This window comes from Microtus oregoni, unplaced genomic scaffold (genome assembly GCF_018167655.1).
Source record: "Microtus oregoni isolate MIOR12 unplaced genomic scaffold, Mior012 000095F_ref0000231, whole genome shotgun sequence".
NCBI classification, from domain to species: domain Eukaryota; kingdom Metazoa; phylum Chordata; class Mammalia; order Rodentia; family Cricetidae; genus Microtus; species Microtus oregoni.
This window is the reverse complement of record NW_024544708.1, coordinates 3,259,438-3,284,607: the sequence shown is the minus strand read 5'-3', so window position 1 is coordinate 3,284,607 and position 25,170 is coordinate 3,259,438. Positions and strand designations below refer to the sequence as shown.

Genomic DNA, 25,170 nt, shown 5'->3' with positions numbered 1-25,170 from the left:
TTGATAGAAAAGTCATTGCTGTTAGATGCCCTTCCCCTTCTTCAGAGACGGTGGTATTGAAGAAAAGTCATTGCTGTTATTCTACATTCTGGCTCTAATTAGAAGGAGGAACTGCCATTCACTGATGGAGACACAAGGGCAAAGAGAAGGCCTACTGTGGACTGTCATACCCGAAGGAACTCTATAAAGAAAGGAGATAAGATCTGGAGAATTCAAAGGCTTCCATGAAATTCAACCTTAAATCAAAAAGCCTGAGGCTGAAGTTGTGGGAGGGAGTCAGGGCAGGGCAGCGTGGTGCTTACAGTGCTTTCAGAAGGAGAGGGTTGGGTGGCCAGAGCAAAGCCAATGGTGCCAAGCATGGCTGTGTCAAACTTGTGGAGCATGGTCTTCTACGTCCCAGGATTAAAGGGACTGCACCAGCTAGAAATGACCATTTTCTCAAATATGTATATGTTGTCGCCCTTGAGTCTGCATTGGGGTCTAACAACTTCAAAATACATAAAAACAAGCGTCCCTCTTCAGAAGACACATGTCCTAAGAGCCTGATGTAGTCTCTGAAAGCTTGTGCTTGTTCCTTAAATGACCATTTTATAAAATTTATTCAATGAGGTATGGTAAAAGATTACCAATAAGTAATAACATAAAAGAACAATGAAATGGGTCACTACTAAGTAAAGTCAGTCTTACTTGAACTTAAGCTGTTATAGTACGGTGTCATTCATGAGAACCAATATGGCAATTATCATGTGGCTGTCATGGACACCGTGGCCAGAGGTCCAGTGAACCGAGGCAGTGTGTCATCTCACCATGCTGCTCACAAAGTGCACAGTTTTAAAGCCATACATTATTTACTTCTGGCATTTTCCACTTAAGAATTTCTGAACACAGTCAGCCCCAGGTAGCTGACGCCCCAGCAAGTAAAGACACGGATGAGAAGGGAGGACAGAATGGTACCTGAGCCGAAAGAGCATATATAAATTAATCAGGCCATAGAGCTGCCTCCCCACTGTGTCCTGTGACCACCGCAGAAGAGAAGCCAGCCCTGACTGCCTCAACCAAGATGAAATGCAGCTTAGAACAAAAATGTTGGGGGACCCCAGGAAGGGGTGACTCCTGGCTTATTTCTAGGACAGGACATAGACACTGTCCCAGAGGAAGGGAAGGACTCTTTGAGTGCTGTAGGGACATGGCTGGAGCCATGATGAACAAGTGGACATCCCATTTACTGAAATGATACTTTAGCAGCAATCAAGACTTCGTTAAAAAAGGAAGAAAAATAAATTTCAGTTTAGATGCCAGAGGTCTTGAAGAACAGAGAGCTTGGAGTCCATCCTGCAGACACTGGATGTCAAGTAACAAATGCCCGGTCCACACTTAACTGTGTCCTCATATCTCTGTGTGGCTGCAGTTCAAATCTCTTCCAGGTCATATCAGAGAGGGGACATTTCTTAATACCTCTGACTGTTCCTCAGAGACTAGTTTGGTGCCTTTAACGCAAGTATTTTTTTGCAGAGTATATCAGTGACCTGGGAGAGGTGGCGAAGGGGCACATTCAACAAGAATAGAGCAGCTGATATTTATGGTGAATTTTATAGGTACAGCGGGGTGCAGTATTGAGGCCTCCTCTTTCTCCCGAGTTTTCATCTTTGTTCATCTCACCACCTATGAACCTGACATCTTGTCCTTTCTGCCATTCAACAAAAATATTCATAGAAAACTTAATTGATCAGAAAGAGTAAAAAGCAGCTATGCAAAGGTTGTGGGGGGGGGGGCAGGAGTAGTAAGGCTCTCTAAGGAGGATTAGTGAACAAGAGGCAATTTCAATAGGATTCGTCAAGTGGGCACAGAACATGAGAGATGAGAGAGCCCTGACACAGAACAGAGTTCTTCTGTGTAAGCTAAAAAAAAAAAAAAAGGCTAAGACCAGCAGCTTAGACAGCTAACTAAGTAGGGGGAAGGGAGCAAGATGGGCATGGAAGGCAGAGGAAAGTGCTGGAGGGAGAAGGCTGGGAAGAGGCCATAGGGTAGACACAGGGTAGAGAGGCAAAGGGGGAGGGGGGAGAAGTCCATTCTGAGCTAGTGTCTGGGAGTAAGGCTTGCAGCCCTGCTGGGGTATGTGGGTGTCAGTAGGATGCTAGTCTACCATTTAGATAGATAGGTAGAGACAGACAGACCGACAGACAGACAGACAGATAACAAGAAACAGCAAAAAGGCAGAGGAAAGCAACGAAAAGCATTTAATATTAGCAACAGAGGACTACATCTCTTTCCTCCTTGGAAAATATTTCAAAATCTAGAATTGAAAAAAAAAAAACCACACACATAAAGTGGATTTAGAGGCAGCTTAAATGAAAACGGACAGCTCCGGCTTCCTGGCAGGCAGAAGCGAGCTGCAGGGAGAGACAGTGTGAGGGATGCCACCCGGCAGCAGCCTCAGATAAAAGGAAAACTGACACCGGCACTGAGTCACAGGACAGCAGCAGCTGCGGAATTGTATTTACTGTTCTAGAATGTACCCTGCAATTTTAAATTATAAATACATGGGATGTCACCAAACACTAGTGTCTGTCTGGCACCGTTTCTGAATTGTGCCGGGCGATGAATTAAGGGCAGGGACATGAAACTGAAGACAATGTGTGTCCTGGCCCTGAGAACTGCCAGTTCTGTGAGAGCCCAGACCTGGAGAGCAGCCCCATCATACCAGGACACAGAGTGTGGGCTAGTGGGATGAAAGAAAAGGAACAATTAATGCTGTGCCCTGGAGATGAATAGACGCTTAAACAATAGATGGATGCAGAGTGGATTGGCGTTAGAGTGTTCTCTCTCAACTCCAGCCATGCCCACTGAATTAGACCTCCTGGGAAAAGGACTTTTTCAGACCAAAGGTTTTCTTCTGTGCATTAAGACGGAGCATTAGAAATGCCTAGGATTTCAGAAGCTGGAGGATGAAGGGAAGTGGAGGCCATTTGAGGTGCAGATGTGTCTGATGGAGCAGGAGAGGACATTTGAAAGTCAGCCTGAGGCTTACTACACAGCGATTCCTGACCTGAGCTTCCCAAATCACTTACGGAACTATGTACATACATATTGTTCTGCTTCTGTTTCCAGAAGGTCATAACGAGGGAGCCTTGTGTGGAGCTGGAATGTTGTGAGTTCTCACAGGGATGCTATCTGTGTGCCTGGCTCTGAAGCACAGCGGGGCTGGGCACAACTGATTATACAGGCTAGAACTCAGGACGAGCTACAGGGAAGCATTACACCAAGGCCCCAGTGCTGGACACTATAAAGCATGTCAGTCAGCACCGACTATTAACGGCCTCAGTGGTTCGAATTGAGAAGTGTCACAAGTCCGTGCAATGGGAGCTGCTGTATGCATCAACTAGGGAAATCCTTAGCCATTTCCTTCCCACCCAGAATTCCAAGGGCCCGTGGGGATTAGTTCTATGAAAGCACCACCTTCACACACCTGGACAGAAGCATGAGCTCTCAGATAACTGCATAAATATTTGGAGAATGTCAAGCCAATTACACGCCTGTGTAGTATGCCCCCAGGGATGTAAGGTTAGGAAGAAAAGTAGAGAACATAGGGTTTGGCTAGCCCAATATTACAGAGACAGAAATGAGAATCCCAGCGCAGTTGCCTGAGGGTAAGCAAGCCAGTTAATGACAGTGTTATCACAGGCAGTGGGACTAATGGAAATCAACCTGTTGGCATTCCAAAAGGGACGCCAAAGTGCCTGCTACAAGTTCATGATGTCATCTCTTAGCCTTAAAGAATCTGAATACTTTATATCACCAACACCATAAGGACAGATTTACAGGATTTATCTTTTCCCAGGACAATAAAAAGTAATGCATTGATATTACCTTCAGATTTTGATTAGGGTTATAATGATATGCTTACAAAAGCATTTATGCATTGTCACAGATAGCCATATATATAATATTTATATATTTATATTATATCTATTTTTCCCTATGTGTTCAAAAGTGTAAAGCTGAAACATAGGGAAGAAGTTTATCTTGCCAGACTATAAAGAATCTAAATTGTAAATGACTCAAGATACTCCATGAATTAGTAAACTTTTACTGTACAAAAGAAATAGAAAACACAATTCCCCCCAGGTCAGAGTTTAAGGGATTTTCTAATGTGAAGTTTCTGCATGTGTCCTTAATCATTTATTACACTTTAATGGGGACAAGGGATCAATTTTCTATCAGACTATAGTTTAGGAACTTCTTGTCTTGACCCAGACTGAAGTGATAATTTTAGTCACATTCAAAAATAGATTCTATTTCTCTCAGTCATCCTCAGGTAATTCAAGAATGTACAAAGGGCTTTAAACCCATTCAAGGGATAAAAAGCCATTGTCTTTTGAATACCTACTAGGAGCCATGCTTTCTATACATGCCACTTAAATGACTCTTCCTAAAAATCTGTGAGGTGGTATTCTCTCTCTCTTTTTATTTAGAGAAAGAAATTAGGGTATGTATTCCAGCTGAAAAGCTAATGAGTAGCAGAGCTCTGTCTAAAACTCCATTTACTTCTTTTTTCTTTCTTCTTCTCCTTCTCCTCAGCTCTAAGAGATGAAGGAAGAAGATGCACAGTGAGCCTTGGTTTCTGGCTTAAACAACTATATCAAGCACAAGCCCAGTTTCTGGTCTAGACGTGGCTGAGTTCAGTTTGGGAGGAGTGTCCCATAGCTGAGGTGCATACGTTCCTTAAGCAGATGAGCTCCAAGGTGAGCATTGACCTTGAGATAGAACATGGAAGTCATCAAAACCAGGGATGCTCGACAAAAGGGCTCCAGGGCTCCACGAGATAGCTTTTCAAACCACAGTGAAAGAGGAGACAGAGGTGGAATCAAAGAAAAGAGGTGAGGCCAGAGGGAGGGCCACTGTGGAGAGGATGCCCCTGAAGCCATGGGGGAAGACGTCCTGAGGGCGGGAGGAGCTGCAGAGACCATCCACATCCCCACAGAGGCAGAGTCCTGAAAGGGCTCAGCAGTGATGGAGTCAGAGGGAACAGAGATTAGTGCAGGCCACTAGGACAGGCACGCTGGCCTATCAAACAAAGACCTGAGGCTGGAGTTGATTAATGAGAAAGGCACATTGTTAACCCTAATCCAGGCTAATCTTTAAGCCATCTAGATTCAGGGCTTGACAGAACCATCTTTCTAGTTTATTTCCATACAGCTGAGGCTAATGAGGCTGGCGGGCACATCTGCAGGGTAGAATCAGGCTTGCTGCAAACTCAGGAAGCAACGCCAGAGGCAGGGACTGAAGGAGACAAAGCACTGGGTCCATGAGTCACTAACTCTCAGCGATGCTCTGTGCCATGTCCTCTGTCACCTCTGACAGGAGCTGCTCTCTCTGGCAGGGGGCCTGCCTTCCATGGCGTTCTGCGTGGAGGTAGCTAAGTGGCAATGTTCAGACAGTCTGAGAAGTGGACAGAGAGGAGAACATTGATCGCCATGGTAACTCTCAGAATGTCCTCTGTAGACAAACAGTGGAAGCCGAGAAGACAAAGTCATTGCATGCATGACACAGGTTTGCTCAGCTCTCTCCAGTAGGGTCTGCGTCTCACCCCACCCCCAGCTCTTCTTCCCCCAGTCTCTTTCCCTTCTTGGCTCTCTCTTCCAGCAGTCTCTCTGTCTATCACTTTCCCTTTCTGCCCCATCCTTCTTCAGATATTCACTGAGCATTAGCTAGGAGCCATTGCAATGGAGATTCTGTCTGACTCATTTTCCTCTCCCATCCTCCTTGCTTCCCCCCCACACCCTATCCTTTTCCTCTTCGTCCCCCCTTTGCTTTTTCTTCCCGTATCAGACACACACCCCTCTCTTTTTTTCCTCTCTCCTTTCCTCCTTCCCTGCCCTCTCTTCCACTCTCTGGGGATCAAGCCCAGAGACATATGCACACCTGGGAAACACCTAACCCTTTCTACAGAACTACAGTCTGGCTACCACTTTCTTTACAAATCCCCTGTGTCTGTCCAGATCTCTAAGTCGTTTTGGCAATGAAGTCTAAAATTCAGCTTTTCCCAAACTAGACTTACCATCTTCAACATCAAATTGATTTTTCCATTGAGTATTTCCTGCCTTTCATTGATAACATCAACTACCACTTGGCTGCTGGATTCCCTAGGTCACAAGAAGCTACTCTGTTATCTCCCAACTCCTACAATAAATTGGTGAGTCAAACTCCCAAACTCTTCCTCTGCAGAATCAGAGGGACTGAATCACACTTCCAGCCTGCTGTCCTGCAAACCTCCCTGCCTCTAGCCATGGACCCTTATTTCCAATCTTGTCTTACCAACTACTTCATGATGCTACATTTTTTTTCTCAAATATGATCAGACAAACTGATAAACTTTCCATATTTTGCTACAGCCCACAAGCTACAGCTGATGCTCTAAGTTAGCGCTGCTCAAAACAACTTTTAAGTACTGGTCTCCGGGGTGTCACTGCACCTCATAGGTGCAGGCGTGTGAACATTTGGTCCCCAGTTGACGCTGTTCTTTGGAGGATTCTGTGGAGAAGTTCAGCCTTTCTGGGACACATATATCACTGAGAGCAGGCTTTGAGGGTTCACAGCCTCCTCTCACTTTTTTGCTTCATGCTCTCGGCTGAAATATGACCTCTTGGCTATTGCTATAATAGCTTGCTGCCATGATTCGGCTGCTATTATGAACTCTTCCTTTGGAGCCATAAACCAAAATAAACTCTTTCTTCTGAAAGTTGCTTTTGGTAATAGTCATAGTAGCAGAAATGTGACTAATAAAGTCAGTATCCACTCGTGTGTGGGCCAGGCATATCACTCCTAGCTTTATATGAATTATCATACCTAATACTAAGAATGCTTGCATTTTATATACTATTAAAATATTAAGTTTACTTCACGTGTATATTTTTGTCTCCTTACCATTTCTACATATGACCATCACTCTATGTCTTATTATAACATAATAACACACATATAATTAAGTGACCATCACTCTGTGTATTATTATAACATAATAACACACATACAACCAAGTGACCATCACTCTGGCTGTGTCTTATTATAACATAATAACACACATACAACCAAGAAAAGGGTGGAGTTCAATCCTTGAAAACTGAGCAGGAATTTATTGAGACAGCACATTCCTGGCAAAGGAACATGGCTGGCATCTATCAAACACAGTAGAGAAAGTCCTCACCTTGCAACGCAGAAAGGACAGCCAGATATCAGCTGCTGAAGAAATGCAGCAAGATGGAATATTTTAAACTGCTTAAACCAGTCTCATAAAGAGACTTCCTCCACTGCCAGAGGTTGTGAATAGCCTTCTCCTGGCCAGTCATCCGGAAGAAATTCTTCACATGATTGATGAACATGGTTTCCACTCTGGAAAGAGAACCATCTTTCTCTACTTTTGCTTACAATTTTGCTCTAATGCTTTTTACAGAAGTTGGTCCTTTTAGTACTTAGGAGTTTTCTCTCCCCCGCCTTTTGAAAGATTATTGACATTTTGATCTTGTTGCTGATGGATTTTAGTCTTTATCACCGTGGTTTAATTTCTGTGTGTTTTTGGCTGATATATTGTACTGATTTTGTCACTGGAGCTTTTCTTCAGTTTCCTCCTCATCAGAATCATCTCCATCAAAAATCATCATCTTTATTAACATCTTCCTTTTCTCTAATATCATAATCTTCATCATCATCTTCATCACCATCATCTTCATGGTCATCATCATCATCACCTTCATCTTCATGATGATCATCATCACCCTCATCTTCATGATCATCATCTTCATGGTCACCTTTGTGCTCGTCTCCTTCATGATCATCTTCATCATTGTTATAATCTTCATCAGTTACTTTTTTTCTGTGGAACTTTGTTACCACATCCAGGGACAAATTGCTTTCCATATACACTTAAGAGTTTTATAGCTTCTTCATCTTAATTTTTTGAATCTGTTTCCTCCTCTACAGTTCCTAGGTGCTGTCCACTAATATGCAGAGGCTCTGAACCACATTTCAGCCTTAAAGACCACAGGTTGGTGTGCCATTTCAATGATCCCAAGGGAAACTGATGGCTGCACAGACATTTTCAAAGCTGCTAGTGTTAATTCGAACTGCCTTCATAGTTCATCGTCTCTACCTCAATGATGCATACTCTTTTGTAGCAGATCGCTAATCTGATCATTCTTAAAGATAACTAATACTAATTCCATCATTATCCATTAGAAAGTGATAATCTTTGTTGGCATTTAGTTCACAACCAAAAAAGATAGTTCCAAGGCCTCAGAGGGCTCATATCTGAATCCGGTAGTTATGCACTCTAGTGAGAAAGAAACCAGGTAGAGAAAACCGGCTACAGATCCTTAGAACATCTGATGTTTTGCAAAAGTTAAATTACAGAGATTAACGCATTTGGCTTAGTGTCACCCGGCTACATAAGGACCCCATATCAAATGCAGAGGTTGTCCATCTTAAAATGATTTAATCTTTCACTTTGTTCCTAAAGGTTGTATACCTGAGCACACTCCTATACTTGGTACACAAGGCAGGAAGACTTGCCGCCACTGACATTGTGTGGTTAGACCGCAGGCTTAGAAACGTTGAAGGATTCTTAATGTTTTCACTTCTTACTTCCAGATCTTGACCAAATCTCCTAAATCCCTTCAGCTTTGGGATACTCACTGGATGCTGTGAGAATGTTAAGATGACAGTTGTAAAGTCTTTATTTAGGAGGGTGTGGTAACAGGTAGTCAGGGCTCAGCACAGATGACCTCATTCCCTAGGCTCCAGACCCTGTTCATTCCCTGTAAAGATGCACTCTACTAAGAGCTTGGAAGAGATCATTTATGTGGCTACACGTACTGGCTTCTATGGGAGACACTGCTGGGGACAGCTAATACCATTCACTTTGGGAGTAGCAGTAAAAGTAGACAAAGTAAGAAAAGTGGAAGGCCGTCTTACATCTGCGTATACTTCCTGAAGGTGTGTTGCGGGCGGAGATCTCAGAATGCTTTATACCTAGAGTCCCTAAATCTCAGATGGAAGAGAGTAAAAGGTAACACAAAGTAAGTCTCATTTCTTCCCCTTTAATAGAATGGGTGAAGAGAAAAACAGAAATAAATGGGCTGGTTTCTCATGGAAGAATCTAGACTTTTAGGAAGAGAGAAAATAAATAAATAGTATGCAAAAGTACAATATGCTACAAGAACTTATTCAGTACCCTGTTCATCCTTTGTTCCATTTTTACCAGAAAAAAGGATTCCCCCCCCCCTTTTTTTTCTGAAGCGTAGTGGCAGAGACTGTAAATGTGTAAAACATCTAACAAAAAGTGTTTACACATCAGGGCGGGGCTGTCCTCACACATGCTGCTCACTTGGTCCTAACTATCCTGGGACAGAGTACTACTATTCTTGTTGGGAACTACAGACAAACATGGGAAGGAATTTGCCCGAGTCTGGGTAGTAGTTGAGTGGCAGTTTTCTTAGTTGGGATTGATACACAATGCCTGCGCAAACACACAATTACTATACCATTGCAACCTCACCGCTCTCAGTTTCTTGCACCCACATAGCAGCTCACAACTGTCTATCATTTCAGTTTCAGATGATCTCAGGCCCTTGTTTGGCCTCCATGGGAAAATGACATATATGTGTCATACATATGTGCAGATAAACACTTATACATATAAAACATAGAAAAATAAATCTTAAAAAAAATAAATGTACTTTCTTTTTATGCAATTCCAGAGATTCAATGAAGACAGTCAACATTTTAGCATGAGGATGGAGAGGTTCATGAGATTCCATTCCTAACTTCAAAGGATTGGGCCACTGGTGGCTTCTTGAAAAAGGAGAGTCCAGTCAGTTTTATTTAAGAGTATGGTTCATGGCCAACCATACTACAGTGAACAGCTCCATACCAAGGAATATATAGACAGTACGAACTGAAGTCAATGGGTCATTAAATGGGAGAGAGGGAGAGGGAGGGAAAAAAGGAAGGGAGAAAGAGAGAGCACAAAGTTAGATGGGAGTTGGGAGGTGGGGGTAGCTTAGGGCTTCTATTGCTGTGAAGAGACACCACGAACACAGTAACTCTTTTTTTTTTTTTTTTTTTGGTTTTTCGAGACAGGGTTTCTCTGTGGTTTTGGAGCCTGTCCTGGAACTAGCTCTTGTAGACCAGGCTAGTCTCGAACTCACAGAGATCCGCCTGCCTCTGCCTCCCAAGTGCTGGGATTAAAGGCATGCACCACCACCGCCCAGCTACAGTAACTCTTACAAAGGAAAACATTTAATTGGAACTGGCTACAGTTCAGAAGTTTTATCCATTGTCACCATGGTAGGACACGGTGGTGTGCAGGCAGATATGATGCTGAAGAAAGAAGGAATTGAGAGTTTTACATCTTGCAGGCAACAGGAAGTGAACTGTCTCACTGGGTGTGGCTTGAGCATATATGAGACCTCAAAGCCCACCTTCCCAGTAACACACTTCCTCCAACAAGGACACACCTCCTAGTAGTCCCACTTCCTTTGGGGGCCATTTCCTTTTAAACTAAGATAGGTGAATTTGGAAAGAGTTGAGGGAAGGATTTATAGTAAACATCAGAACTGATAAAGTTGGTCATTGTTACCACCCTTCTATAAATGCCCCTCACTTCCCATTTGCCAACATTCTTTAGCAGTATTGACAAAGTAATGACATTCAATTTTTATTTTGAAAGTGTCAACTGTTGATTTCTTTTTAAAAAGAAAATGAGGGCCTGGGTTTGCGTTTAAGAAATATAAGCTAATGATCAAATCACAGTTGGGGGCTCCTGATTTTCCTGCTCACTATCATCTCACAAACACGGAGTGAAAGACCCAAATCTTCCGACTGCTTTTACATTATAAATACAGCATGTGCATTTGCATAAATGGCTTTTCAGGGCACGAAGTAGAAAATGAATCTGTCATTGCTGTTCCCTAGTATATTCTAGGATATTGCTTTGTTAAATCACAGCCCCTAAAAGCCCACAGAATCACAAAAACTGCTTTCTTGTTCCCCTCTGAGGCACATTATCTGAAAGAAGCCACTGCATAAATACTGTCTATGATAATTAATTAGTGCTGGCCATATTCATTTTTCTAAACCAAGAAACAAAACTTATGACATCCCTTCCCCCAGTTCTAGTTAAAATTAATGTTGCCAAGATGAAGTCAGTTGCCGGATGATGCTTAGAATAATTCTTTTTTTCTTTCTTTCTTTTTCCCTCCTAATTACTCAAATCAATGAATATTTAGAAAAGGCCTCATACTCATTTTGGTTGCTCATTTTACACAACAGGGCAGCTAATTAAAACCATGACACATTTTGGCACGGAGTTCATGATTGTGAAAAGGTCACAGACTTGAAAGTAAAGTTCAGGGTGCTTCCCACATTTTGCTAAAGAGTCACATGGTGTATTTAAAAATGATTTTGATTCTTCTCTTGCAAACAGCGACTTTCTTATGTGAGTAGGGCTGCCCATCACGGTGCTACTTCCCCTAGGGTAGCCATACTCATTGGATCCCTTCAAACATATTGGGAAACTCACAATTTAAAAAGGGGCCTGAGAAAATTTGGTCTTTTTTTTTCCCCAAGTAAAACCAAAACAAAATTCCAAACAATATCACACAGAACTGGACCACTAGGCTGTGCAGTCCCTGGGGAGCTGCTGGGCTAATCTCCCAAGCAAGTTTGGCAAACAGACAGACACTTCACAGCCAGTGACCCTTGGCGAAAAATGGCTTTTGTTCCTCTCTCTCTCTCTCTCTCTCTCTCTCTCTCTCTCTCTCTCTCTCTTTGTCTCTCTCTCTCCCTTCCTCCCTCCCTCTCCCCCCCCCCTTGCTCTCTTCCTTCCTCTCTCTCTCTTCCTCTTTCTGATCAGTCAGGGCAGGAATGTCCCCATCCCTCCCATCCCTCACCCACCTCATGTAACTGTTTGCTTAGTGAGAACCCACCTTGAGCCCAGCCTCCACCGTCTCAGCTCTGATTACACATTCCGGCCTTCCTCAGTGTCTACGTGGTACTGTTCCCAGGCCATCGCCGAGTGTGGTTCAGCGCGGCTCAGTACTTTCTGGACTTCTCTGCATTTTACCGCTGGTGAATATTTTGTGCCTCCTGCCTCCTCCATGTGGTGACTGACAGAGTAACAGCCACGTGGTTTACACTATTATCCTAAATTGTGTCAGCAGTGGATGAGTAAGACCCAAGTGTGTCTGAAAATCTGTCACCGTGCTACTGATGTCCCTCTGTGCCATTTTCTCCCACTGGCCCTTCTGCAATGGATGCTTTTATATATAAAAGGGATATAAAAGCGGCATAACACAGAAAGAGACTAACACTGGTGTGCTGAGAAGGAGGAAAGGGAAAGGCGTGGCCTATAAGGCTTTCTTTATGCTACTAGCTTATAGTAACTGAACAAAATGAAGGGGTTCACTGTGCTGCTTCTAAATATGTATACACTGTATTCCGATAACATACACACCTTCTATGTGACCTTTACTTTTTCTCTGATGCCTGTTCTCTATAGCCATTGTTCCTTCAATTCCCCAGTGTTTCTCCTTTTAGCTTCATCTCTTTTTCTGTTTTCCTAGATATCACAAATCAGAAGAAAACCACAGGATATTTGTCTGAGTCTGGGTTATTCCACTTAACACGGTGACCTCACTTCCGTCTGTTTCCTGCAAACATGATGATTCTATTCTTTATAAGGTGGAGTAAAACTTTATTCGTTGTGTGTATTTGCTACAGTTTCTTTATCCGTCTATCTGCTAATGGCTACCCGGGCTGGTTCAGTAATTTGGTAAGCAGATACGTCCACAATCAGCTGACATTCGTGTGTGAGGGGGGGCACGTGCTCCGAAGTAGTATGACCCGGTCACACATAAGTTTACCTTGTGTGTTGAGGAGCCTCCAGATTGATTTCCACAGTAGAAGCCAGCAGAAGGGAATCAAAGCTCCTTTCCCCTGCCTGCACGCCACATTTGCTGTGACGTTTTGCTCAGGGCCTCATTTGGCTGCTGTTTCCATCAGCTAAGATGTTCACTAAGCTCCACATGCTTTTCACTGCCAGGGGCTTCGAACCCTTCCTTTAGCTCTTTCCCACAGACAGAGAAGACAATGGTCCCCTTATCTGCAGCCCACACTTTCAGTTACTTGTGGCTGATGCAGTAGAGACGTATTTAATTAAACATTGCAGAAACCAACAATTTGTCTGTTTTTTAGTGTGTGCTAATAGGTCTCCTTTCCTGTGATCACCTAATGTACCCAGCCTTCAGTGCTGTGAGCAAAATGAAGGGTTAATGTTTTACCGACTTCTGAGAAGGTAGGGAAATTAAGGGACTCAGTTTGATGCATGCTACGGAGAGCTGATTAAAACCCCGTGGCCATGGGCTCTTCTAGGCCGATCCTTCAGCTTGTAGAAAACTGAGAGACCTCACCAGCTGTAATCACTGCCAGTGAGCACATCAACACTGAGAGTGGCTTAGGGTAGGCTACCGAATAAGATTGCAAACACAGAGGTGAGTGCTTAATATTACTTAAAATTTATAATCATTAAATATAGAATATTGAATAATTCAATTTACACTCACAAAACGAAAATATTAAATAAGAGAGGTTAAGGTATTTGCCACGGGCTGTACGACAAATTGGTTCCCGAGCTAAGACCAAATTCATATCTTCTTGTAATAATTTTCCTTGCCCAGTGTTAAATTAAACTACAAACTCCCCATGATTACTAATAATCTCTCCACCAGGGATCTTAATTAACTTGCACGTCCACTCAGCAGTAAAACGGCTAATGTTTACACACATGCGACCTAGCAGACCTATGATGCTGGAGTCCCCCACTGAATTAAGTTATACAGGAAAAACACTTAATTTAGTTCTTGACAAGGTTAGAAATTTTCAGATAATAAGGTTATACTGAAACATGCGTGATGTTAAAATAATACCGTATATAATTTGAAACTAGGTAATTTTAAACTTATGCAGTCTAACCTTTTTTTTTTTTTCCTGGATATTGACTAGAATTTATAAAGAAACCTAAAGCGCAGGGATTTTAACACCACATTGTTTTCAAGCACTAAGCGTATGTGACAAATGCACTATTATAACTTTCGGCAGGTCCAGACAACCAAGCAACACTAAGTAAAAGTGAAGGGGAGTTTAAGGGACGGATCTAACTCGTCCCATGCATGAGGTCTCTCCAGCCTCCACAGACTGTGTTGCCGCAAGCACAAACACACTGTTCTAACACCTAAGTGGTTCAGTTCAGGGACAATAAGAAAGTCAAATTAAATAGCCAAAATCACAAGTATTTGTAGACAGGATGCTCATTCACCAAGAGACTCAAAAGAATTACAAATAAGCAACATTCTGATCAAAACTAATAAGGAGAAATTGACAGCCTTTATGTATGTAGGTTGAGGTGCCACAGACAAACCATTCCATTCACTGTGGCAACTAAAACACAAACTGGAGCGGAGCACACTTGAAGGAGGGGATAATTTCTGAGGCACAGAAACCTACAAGGCTCTTAAGAAACAGGAAGCCGTCTGAGCAGGGAGAGAGTTGGTTGTCATGCTCAAGTTCTCACTGTGGAAGTTCAAAGTCAGGCCAGAATGCCAAAGGCATCTCAGTATTTTAAATCAGCGTGTATCTGTGTGTATGTGAAAGAGATAGCCAGAGAGGGAGAGCAAGCGAGCAAGCCAGAGGTAGAGAGAGAAAAGAGAGCGAGATGGAGAGAGACAGAGACGGAGACTGAAGAGTAGCTGTGAGTGTTCTGAAAAGGAAACGTTTTAAATGTGGGATTGTGGGTGGACAAGATCAACAACGGACAGGATCTAGCACACAGTCTGTAATCCCAGCACTCAGGAGGTGGAGACAGGAGAATCAGGAGGTCAAAGCCAGCTCTGCTTTATGAGTTCGAGGCCAGCGGAGTCTATATGACCGTCTCACACAATAACAACCACGAAAAAGTGAGGGACTTTAATATCTGATACAGCTGTGGTTTTAAAACAACGGGGATGTGATGGGCCGTTTTATAAGTTGCGCAGGAGAACTGGACAGGCAGCGAGACCAAGGCAAGTTAAACCTCGACTTCACACCTCATACAAAAGGAAGTTCAAGCAGACCCGCACCGGCACTGTGACAAGACATGAGGAGAGTGTGTAGTAGTAACGTGGACGTGATCATTTGTGTGCATTCATGCACACACACTGTAAGTGTGATGTATCTTTGGAAGGGTACTGCCTAGGTGGGTTCTGTCCATCTGATACAGTCTACAGTCCTCTGAGAGGAACTGCCTAGATCAGGTTGTCCTGTGGGCGTGTTTGCGAGGGACTGTCCTTATTGGTAATTGATGTGGTAGAGCCCAGCCCACTCTGGATGGCCCCTTCCCCAGGCAGGTGGCTCTGAACCATGTAAGAAAGCTAGCTGAGTATACTCCAGTCTGCCAGCTAGCTAGCAGGCAGTCTCCTCCAGGGTCCCTACTGTAATTCCCTAGCTGTGAGCAAGTTCCCTGGGTGGAGAGAATGCTGTGTGGAGCAGCAAACAGGCCTGCCTTGAATTCATGTTTTGCCTTGCCTCGTTGATGGCCTATGACCTGGAACTGGAAGCCAAAGGAAACTCTATCCTCCCGTCTCCGGTTTTTGGTTGGGATGTTTCATCATAATAGCAGAAAGGAAATGAGAACAGTTAGCTTCGAGAGAAGAACTGGGGACCAAAGGGACGGGGTTAGGTAAGAATGCAACTTAACTATATAACTCCCTATCTCCTGAATTTAGTATACAGCCTATGTATAATCTACTCAAACTTTAGTAATTTTTAATAATACTATTTAACCTAAAATTCTGGGAGACAGGAAGGCATGTTGCAAGAAGGTGGACCCGCTAATTCAGAGAAAACAAAGACAGCTACATAAGAAGAGTTTCCACTTCCTCACTAAGAATTAATTCTAATTGTTCTAATAAACAAATGAAACGTTAGGCTCACTTTAATAAAGAAAAAGCCTTTAACAAAGGAGAGCGACACAAACATGCTCTTCAGTTAGGGAGTCTCCTTCACTCTTGCATGTAACCCTCCCAACACTGGTTGGTAGCACTGAAATTCGTTTCAGAGAGGATAGAAGGAAGAAAAGAAAGATTATGCTTTGACCCCAAAGTTGCCAACGTGCCAAACATGACTTTCCAGTCTCACTCAAACGGGAACAATGCATTTTCTGTGCCTCCGACTTCAAATTGTGCCAAACAAAATGCCTGTTTCAGATTTCTCCTTCAGTTCACTATGACCCAGTTTCTCCTCATCTCAGCGTCTAAGAATTTTCTAGCTTGAAACTTCATTGCATTGTAAGAGTTCTCATAATAATGAGGTACTGCATTTAAAACCAGATATACAAACACATAGCACATTGTCATTGGATGAGATGTTGTAAACAACCAGGCAGCTAAACTCTGATGTTTTTCTTTTACAGGCACAAAAGGCTTATTCTTGTGCAATATTCAAGGCACTAACAGATTGCTTAAAAATGTCCCTTTGCCTACCTGGTTCCATTCTCTAGTGTCTCATTGTCCCTTTGGCTAGACTGCCCTGTGAAGTCCTTAAGAAGCCCAGTGTCACTCATTAGGAGCAGAAGTTTGAGATCACAGAGAAAGGCTACACACAGTTCAAGTCCGAGGCCAGTTCTAGTTCAGATTTATGTCACTCCCTGTCCCCAGAAACAGAGTGGCCACTAAGCCTTGTTTCTGTCTCTGTTTCCTAAGCCATTTTGTATGCTGACATCCCTGATAAAACAAGCAATACTGGTGTGGCGATTGAACTACTCTCACGTCCTTGTCCATCCAGTTGCAAGCTTTCTGGCTCCAGAGAAGATAAAACCCTTCCTTCAGCTCATCCATAGACAGAGAAGACAGTGGTCCCCTTATCTTTCAGTTACTTGTGGCCGATGCAGTAGAGACGTATTTAATTAAACACTGCAGAAACCAACAATTTGCCTGTTTTTTAGTGTGTGCTGCTCTGAGCCATGGGATGCCATCCTGTGCTGCGCTGCTTTGCTCTCCCAGGTTGTTCATTATTCTTTTCTCCAGCATGCCCAGGCTGCATGTGCTGCCTCCCTCCAGCAGTCACTGTGTGAGTCGGACTTTTCCTCACTGTAAAAGGTACTTTGAGAAGAACAACTTTGAGTTAGTAATACTTACTTTGGGTTACACTTTCAGAGGATCTGTCTATCTATCTATCTATCTATCTATCTATCTATCATCTATCATCTGTCTGTCTTTCTGTCTGTCTGTCCATCTGTCTATCTATCTATCTATCTATCTATCTATCTATCTATCATCTGTCTGTCTTTCTGTCCGTCCATCCGTCCGTCCATCCATCTGTCCATCCGTCCGTCCGTCTATCTGTCTATCCGTCTATCTATCTATCTATCTATCTATCTATCTATCTATCTATCAATCTATCATCTGTCTGTCTGTCTTTCTGTCTGTCTGTCCATCTATCCATCTATCTATCTATCTATCCATCTATCATTATCTATCTCTATCATCTATCATTTATCTATTTATATCTATCCATCTATCTATCTATCTATCTATCTATCTATCTATCTATCTATCTATCTATGTGTCTACATGGTATGTGTGTATGCATACATGTTCCATGTGCATGTGTACATTTGTCTGTGTATGTATTTTCACATGTATATGGTATGAATGTACATGCGTCTATGTGCATGCGTAGGCCTAAGGTCAATGCCTGGAATCATCTTCAGTGGCTCGTCAAGTTTATTCAATGACAGTCTTTCAATCAATCCCAAACTCACCCATATGTGTAATCTCCAAAGTCAGCTTCCTCTGGGGATCTTCAATGTCTGACTTGGCTTTCAAAGATGGAACAACAGGTAGGCTGCCACACCTAGGATTTATGTGCACTCTGGGGATCTGAACACTGACCTTAGATTTGCATGACAAGCACGTAGTCACTTGCCAATCACCCTAGCCTGTTTCAGAGATTCAAGTCCATGGTTATTTGGTTGTTTGAGGTAAGGAACATAAAAAGCACTGAGAAGGCAAGAAACAGGTAGAGGGAAATGGCTCAGTATTTTAATGACGTAACTCTGGTGATGGGGACTACTTTCTTCATTCAGGTCTTTCTTGGAGTGCCCATCCAGATATGAAAAATCAACATTGACTAATGTACCAATTACACTATCATGTCGGAGGTCTTATGACCCAGTCAGTTCTCAAGGTTTCCATGAGCTGGAGACCAAGTCTTCTGCACATCTGGATAACACTTCATAGTCAAACCAACTCAGTCTGTCATTTGAAGTTCAGCTGTCTCGGTTAGCAGATGGACTGTCAACAATGTGACAGTGCTTCTGTTCAAGTATATTTTACTTAATCACAGTCTCAAGCAAGAGTAGTGATGACTTCATTTTGGAACTATCGAAAAGAACCTTTAAATGATCAGGTAAAAATTCTCAAATTGTGTTCTGGGTAGGATTTGGAGAGTCTCCCAAAGACCTTGGTGTTTCTTTAATAACCAATAAAAGCAACACAAATACAAAAGGGCCTCCTACATCAGCAATGGCTGGTGCTGGAGAAAGAAGAGACTTGAGTATGTGTTCATTAGTCTGTAATATTTATTCATTGAACCAAAAGGACATCTGAACAATTTCTCAAGAGCACCAGAACTAATTCCCTTTAGGCAACCCTGGGAGGAAGTAAGGTTTGAATCATGTTTTGGAATATAAGTGTTTGTATGACTGCTTTAAGAAAGTCCCTAGCTACAAACGCACAAGAAGAATATCAACACTGGTCCTCAGCTCTGGTTCTCGGGAGCAGGCTCATGACCCTTGGCTGAAAATGCATCCTTCGTCTGGATGTATGTTTGTTCATACATACCATAGCCACAATGAACATGCAAAAATCTATCGCTGTATGTCAAGCTGGCAATTAGGACTATATTCCCCATGTGGTTCTAAGGCATGTAGGCAATCTCAATCTCTGCTATCAAATCATTTCTCAAGGTACGACCCCAGCAAGCTGGCTTTCACAGGATGACCAAGTATGGTGCTTGTACCATCCACTAGGCATTCGCTGTGCGAACCTGGGAAGGTTTCCTGGGTTGCATTACTGCATTTTCCCTGTAGTTAGGAGGAAAGAGAGGGAAGAGGCTAAGCAGAGGAGGATGAGACTTTGACAATGGATAGAAGAGAGCTTTGAGAAGCCAACAGAGAAGTGCCCACAGAGCCTGGGACTCAGCCCGCGGAGCCTGGGACTCAGCCCGCAGAGAGCAGGATGAGCCCGCCTTCACCCAGTCATTATCCCACTCACGCGTGGGAAACCAGATGAATAACATGAGAAAGGAGACAGTGAAAACACGACAGAGCTCCCCACTCGTCTCAGTGAGGGGAAGTTACACAGAAGTAAAATGTTGAACAGCAGACCAAATCCTTGCCACAAGGAGACCTATATTAAATCTCCATGATTTTTATTTGTTAATAAAAAGTAGCCAGTAAGGATATAAACTAGCAAAAAATGTTTTGTAAAAATAGGCAAGGTCAGAAAGACAGTAAGAGCATCACTTAGACAACATGACATTGTAAATGATTACCTCCAATACTCTTACTACTCAATTTGGAATAAAAAGTATAAAGAGACAAGATATTTTTTAAGACAGAGCCTCACTATGTAGTCTTGGTTGTCCTGGAACTCACAGAAAATCTGCTCACCTCTTCCTCCCAAGTGCTGGTATTAAGGTTGTCCACTACTATGTCCAGCAAGAAACCAAACATGCATGAAATCAATCCTGTCTCCATCACCCTGCATAGAAACTAACTACAAATGGTTCAAAGACCTCAACTTGAAACCAGAAGCACTGAAACTTTTAGAAGAAAACACAGACAGTACCCCACAGAATACAGATGTAGATTTGTGGGTAAGATTCCAGTTGCTATGGAACGGAGGCCAGCAATTGACAACTGGGACCTCATGAAGGTATAAAGCTTCTGTTCAGCTAAGGAAAAAACTCAAGTGGAAAGGAAATTCATAGAATGGGAGAGAATCTTTGCCACCTATACAGCTGACAGAGAATTAATATCTAGAATACACAAAGAACTAGAGAAACAGAGTAAAAACAATAACAAACAACCCAATTAAAAAAAATAGAGGTATGGATCTGAAAAGAGTTTTCAGAAGCAGAAATAAAAATGACTAAGGAATAGTGCAAAAGTTCCCATCATCCTTAGGAATTAGGGGAATGCAAATAAAGACAGCTTTGAGATTTCATCTCATGCCAGTCCGAACAGCTAAGATCAAAAGAACAATCACACAATGCTGGAAAGAAGGTGGTGGAAGAGCCCCCCATTCACTGCTGGTGGGAATGTGTAGTGATATTTTGTTTGCGCTTTAACAAATACAGCTTGAATGAAGATCAGAGTGCGGAGCTAGTTACACTAGTTAGCCATTGAGGCCAGGCAGTGGTGGCACACACCTTTAATCCCAGCACCCACTGGACAGAGGTAGATGGATCTCTGTGAGTTCAAGGCCACCCTGGGCTACAAAAGATTGGATTAGTCTAAAAGAAAAACAGAGTCAAGTGGTGAGAGCTCATACCTTGAATCCCAGTACCAGGGAGGTGGAGACAGGAAGTGATATGACTGGGTGGGGAAAGAAATATAAGGCGGAAGGACATAGGAGCTCAGCGCATTCAGTCTGAGGACTTGGAGAGACTTGTTAGAAAAGGGACACCCATTTCATTCTGAGGATTTCGCAAGAGGTAAGAACTCTGGTGGCTGGCTGCTCTGCTTCTGGGATCATCCCTAGCTTTCACCCCCTAATATATGACTCTGGGTTTTTATTTTTTTTTTGTTTTTTTTTAAAGATTTATTTATTATGTATACAACATTTTGCCTCCATGTATACCTGCGTGCCAGAATAGGGCGCCATATCTCATTACAGATGGTTGTGAGCCACCATGTGGTTGCTGGGAATTGAACTCAGAACCTCTGGAAGAGCAGCCAGTACTCTTAACCACTGAGCCATCTCTCCAGCCCCTGGGTTTTTATTAATAAGACCAATTAGAATTCGTGCTACAGGAATGCACCAACAACTGGTTCAGCCACTCTGGAGATCAGTATGGAGGATACTTAAATAGCTAAAAATGGATCCACCATACAACGCAGCTATACCACTCGGCATATGCACAAGGGTCTGAACGCTCTACTCCACAGATACTTGCTCAGCCATGTTCATTGCTGCTCTGTTCACAGTAGAGAGGAAATGGAAACAACCTACATATCTTTAGCTAATGAATGGCTAATACAATGATGTGCATATACACTATGTAATACTACTCATATGTAAAGAAAAAGGAAACTATGAACATTGCAGGTAAGTGCATAGAACTGGCAAGTATTCTATTGAGTGGGCAGAGCCCAGACCTGAAAGACAAACACCACACAGTTCTGCTCATCCGTGGTTCCTAGTTCCAAGTCTTCAGGTGTGAGCATATAACCTAGAGAAACCAGGAAAGGAGACCATTCTGCGGGGAGGCTCTGGGGAGGAGAGAAGCAAGGTACAGGTGATAAGAAGGGAAGATGGGTTGGAGATTTTATTTGTAGAGGGAGACAGAAAATGGTATAGAAGGAGAAAGGGGGAAAGGGAAAAAAAGTCCTAAATGTTCTTGGAAAAGACATCAGGAATCATTTTTTATATTTACCGAAAATTAAATATGGTACATATATATGCATGCATATATACTTATACATATATATATAATTAAATATTTAAATGAAATAATACAAATTGGGGTGATAATACTTCCACCAAGAGCCATGAATTAAACTCCAGTACTAAACATGAGAAACCTGTTGAGCTGTTGGTCAGGAAGTTCAAGAGACTCCCAAATTTGCTTAGAGCCTAACCCCCAGAAGTTGAAGGTAGGTCCCTATTGAGAAGATATAACATCCTCTGACATAGCACTTGGAGGACTCAAACTGCATCTGACTTGAAAGTGTCCTCCCTCAGCAGTTGCTTTTACAGCATCAGAAGCCAAGAAAAGAAAGCAGTCAAGTCTCTTCCACCTGTGATGCGTATAACCAGCATGCCAACAGTGGAATTAATATCTTGGTGGAAATGAACAGCCATTTAACTGGACTCAAACCCTGCCTAACAGGAGGGTAATCATGCCCTGTATTGTAAACCTCACTGACTACCCAAGGTAGTCAGGCCGAAGAACTTAGAGGAGAATCTATCACCACAATGTCCCTAAACTCATGCATATTCCTGGCCGCATTCTACATGCCTTTCCTGATGCGCAAAGTGCAGTGCTCACTTCTTACCTGAGAAGCTTCCTTTTCAGAAGGTTGTCATAGCAGTTACAATCACTAAAAATGCAACAATTGACCGTGGCATGCCCAACCCCAGTGGGTACCATCTACCACATAACTCCTGCACACAAAGCCTGAGGAACATCAAGGAGGAGGGGACCAGAAATTCACCCATGAGACTGCAGCTTGTAGCTATGGCAGAGAAACTACGTTTATGAGATAGTAATAATAGGAAAGCTTAAATAAGACCTGGATAATTCCAACAACAGTGGACATCCCAAAGAAGATGGAGGTCATCTAGTGGTATTTCACCCCTAGATGAAGAGCTACAAGCAATTAAGGGCTACAGAGAGAGAAGGACGAGTTAGAGTCTCCAGGAGATGAGCCCCCTTATTGGTCATCCAGTGTATCGTGCGGGCAGCAGGAGACACACATATGCAGGCAACCCTGCAGGAGCTCAGCGGACTGTATTTATGCTTATTCACTTACATGTGTAGGTTACAACAATAAAGAAGATGAGGCTTGCATGGGGCGGGCAGATGCTGGATGGGTAGGAAGAAATCAGGGACTAAGAAGCGATGTAATTATATTTTAATTAAATTTTAAAAACTAAGAAAAAGTTCGAGGCTAGGACTCAATTGATAATTGTTATAAACAGTGAGGCACTATTTGGAGAACAATTAGTTGAAGAAAGACATAGTTATTTCTCCATTCTTCTCACTGAGATAAAACTGTATAACCGACTTCATGATGAATTCTGCCCCCATATACTTTCCTGTTAGGTGTTGAAGAAAACATTTAGAAGAGCATTAGTCCAGGCTGACTAACCTTAGCTTTCTCCTCCAAGTTAACTCTGCTTGTGCTGACCATTGAGAAAAGCAATTAACCTTGTCCCCTCCTCAGAAGGATGAAAATATTAATAACTTCATGATTTTTAACAAGGGAAGAACAACTTTCCTCCATTTCTGCAAGGAGTGACACCCTCGATCATTGACACGTATGTATGATAATTTCTTACATATCTACTTAACAAAAGCTAAAATTTTTCATAATGCAAATCTGATTGCAATGTACACAAACCGTTTTATATTTGCAATTAGAATAGGACCTCCTTTACTTCCCGTTAGCTGGGTGGCTGCTGCAGTAGAGGAAATCACTGCTGATTTTTTTTATAAATTTATTTATTTATTAAAGATTTGTCTCTTCCCCGCCACCCAATTCCTTTCCCCTCCCCCAGTCAAGTCCCCCTCCCTCATCAACCCAAAGAGCAATCAGGGTTCCCTGCCCTGTGGGAAGTCCAAGGAACCCCCACCTCCATCCAGGTCTAGTAAGGTGAGCATCCAAACTGCCTAGGCTCCCACAAAGCCAGTACGTGCAGTAGGATCAGAAACCCATTGCCATTGTTCTTGAGTTCTCAGTAGTCCTCATTGTCTGCTATGTTCAGCGAGTCCGGTTTTATCCCAGGCTTTTTCAGACCCAGGCCAGCTGGCCTTGGTGAGTTCCCAATAGAACATCCCCATTGTCTCAGTGTGTGGGTGCACCCCTCGCGGTCCTGAGTTCCATGCTCGTACTCTCTCTCCTTCTGCTCCTGATTTGGACCTTGAGATTTCTGTCCTGTGCTCCAATGTGGGTCTCTGTCTCTGTCTCCTTTCATCGCCTGCTGAAGGTTAATATTCAGGAGGATGCCTATATGTTTTTCTTTGGGTTCTCCTTATTTAGCTTCTCTAGGATCACTAATTATAGGCTCAATGTCCTTTGTTTATGGCTAGAAACCGAATGATCTAAATAGACCTGTTAGTCGCGAAGAACTAGAAACTGTTATCAAAAATCTCCCTTCCAAAAAAAGCCCAGGACCAGATGGTTTCAATGCAGAATTCTACCAGAACTTCCAAGAAGAGCTAATATCTATACTTCTTAATGTATTTCACAATATAGAAACAGAAGAGTCATTGCCAAATTCCTTTTATGAAGCTACATTACCCTGATACCAAAACCTCACAAAGACCTAACCAAGAAAGAGAATTACAGGCCTACCTCACTCATGAATATCGACGCAAAAATTCTCAATAAAATACTGGCAAACCGAATCCAAGAACACATTAGAAAAATTATCCATCATGATCAAGTAGGCTTCATCCCAGAGATGCAGGGCTGATTCAACATATGCAAATCTATCAATGTAATCTACCATATAAATAAACTGAAAGAAAAAAACCATATGATCATTTCATTAGATGCTGAAAAAGCATTCGACAAAATCATACAACAAAAGTATATGCTCTACTATGTTCACAGCAGCATTGTTTGTAATAGTCACTGATGATTTTTAATGAAGCTATCATCTTATTATTATTTCTCTAAAGGCAAAAGCATGTGTTTGGGATGAGTTCTGTTTACAGGGAGAGAAGCAAAGGGAGGGTCTCTTCCTATCTGCTAGAAGTCGTCCTATAGTTATCTGTGGGAAAATTGGAGTGTCTTGATTTGCCATGTTGTAAGAGTTGTCATTGATACACTGGATAGTACAGAACCATGACCAGGGACACGGGTCTGGTTAATGATGCTGTTTGCCTTCTGCCTCTGGTCACCGAGACAAGCAGATGTGAAGAATGGAGGCAGCAGCCACTGCTAGGATGGTAGACGGCTGAGAGAATCCATGGGGTTGACCCTTGGACTTTCGCTCATCTACCCAGTGCTCCTGGCTTCTCCGCTGTGTACCACACAGCGACCTAAGTACGCCGACAGTACAAAGGGATGCGAACTAAAATCTTACCCACCTAGTAGCAGTGAGATGCCACTGAGGTCACAGTCTACGT

The 25,170-nt window shown here is 42.7% G+C and overlaps 1 protein-coding gene and 1 pseudogene across 1 annotated transcript in view; both read right to left on the bottom strand.

Annotated features, from left to right (window-relative positions):
- Positions 1-25,170, bottom strand: part of LOC121442787 (transmembrane protein 200C-like) — a 186,897-nt gene that overhangs the window by 125,272 nt on the left and 36,455 nt on the right. The window lies entirely within an intron of this gene.
- LOC121442761 lies at positions 7,233-8,299 on the bottom strand (annotated as a pseudogene).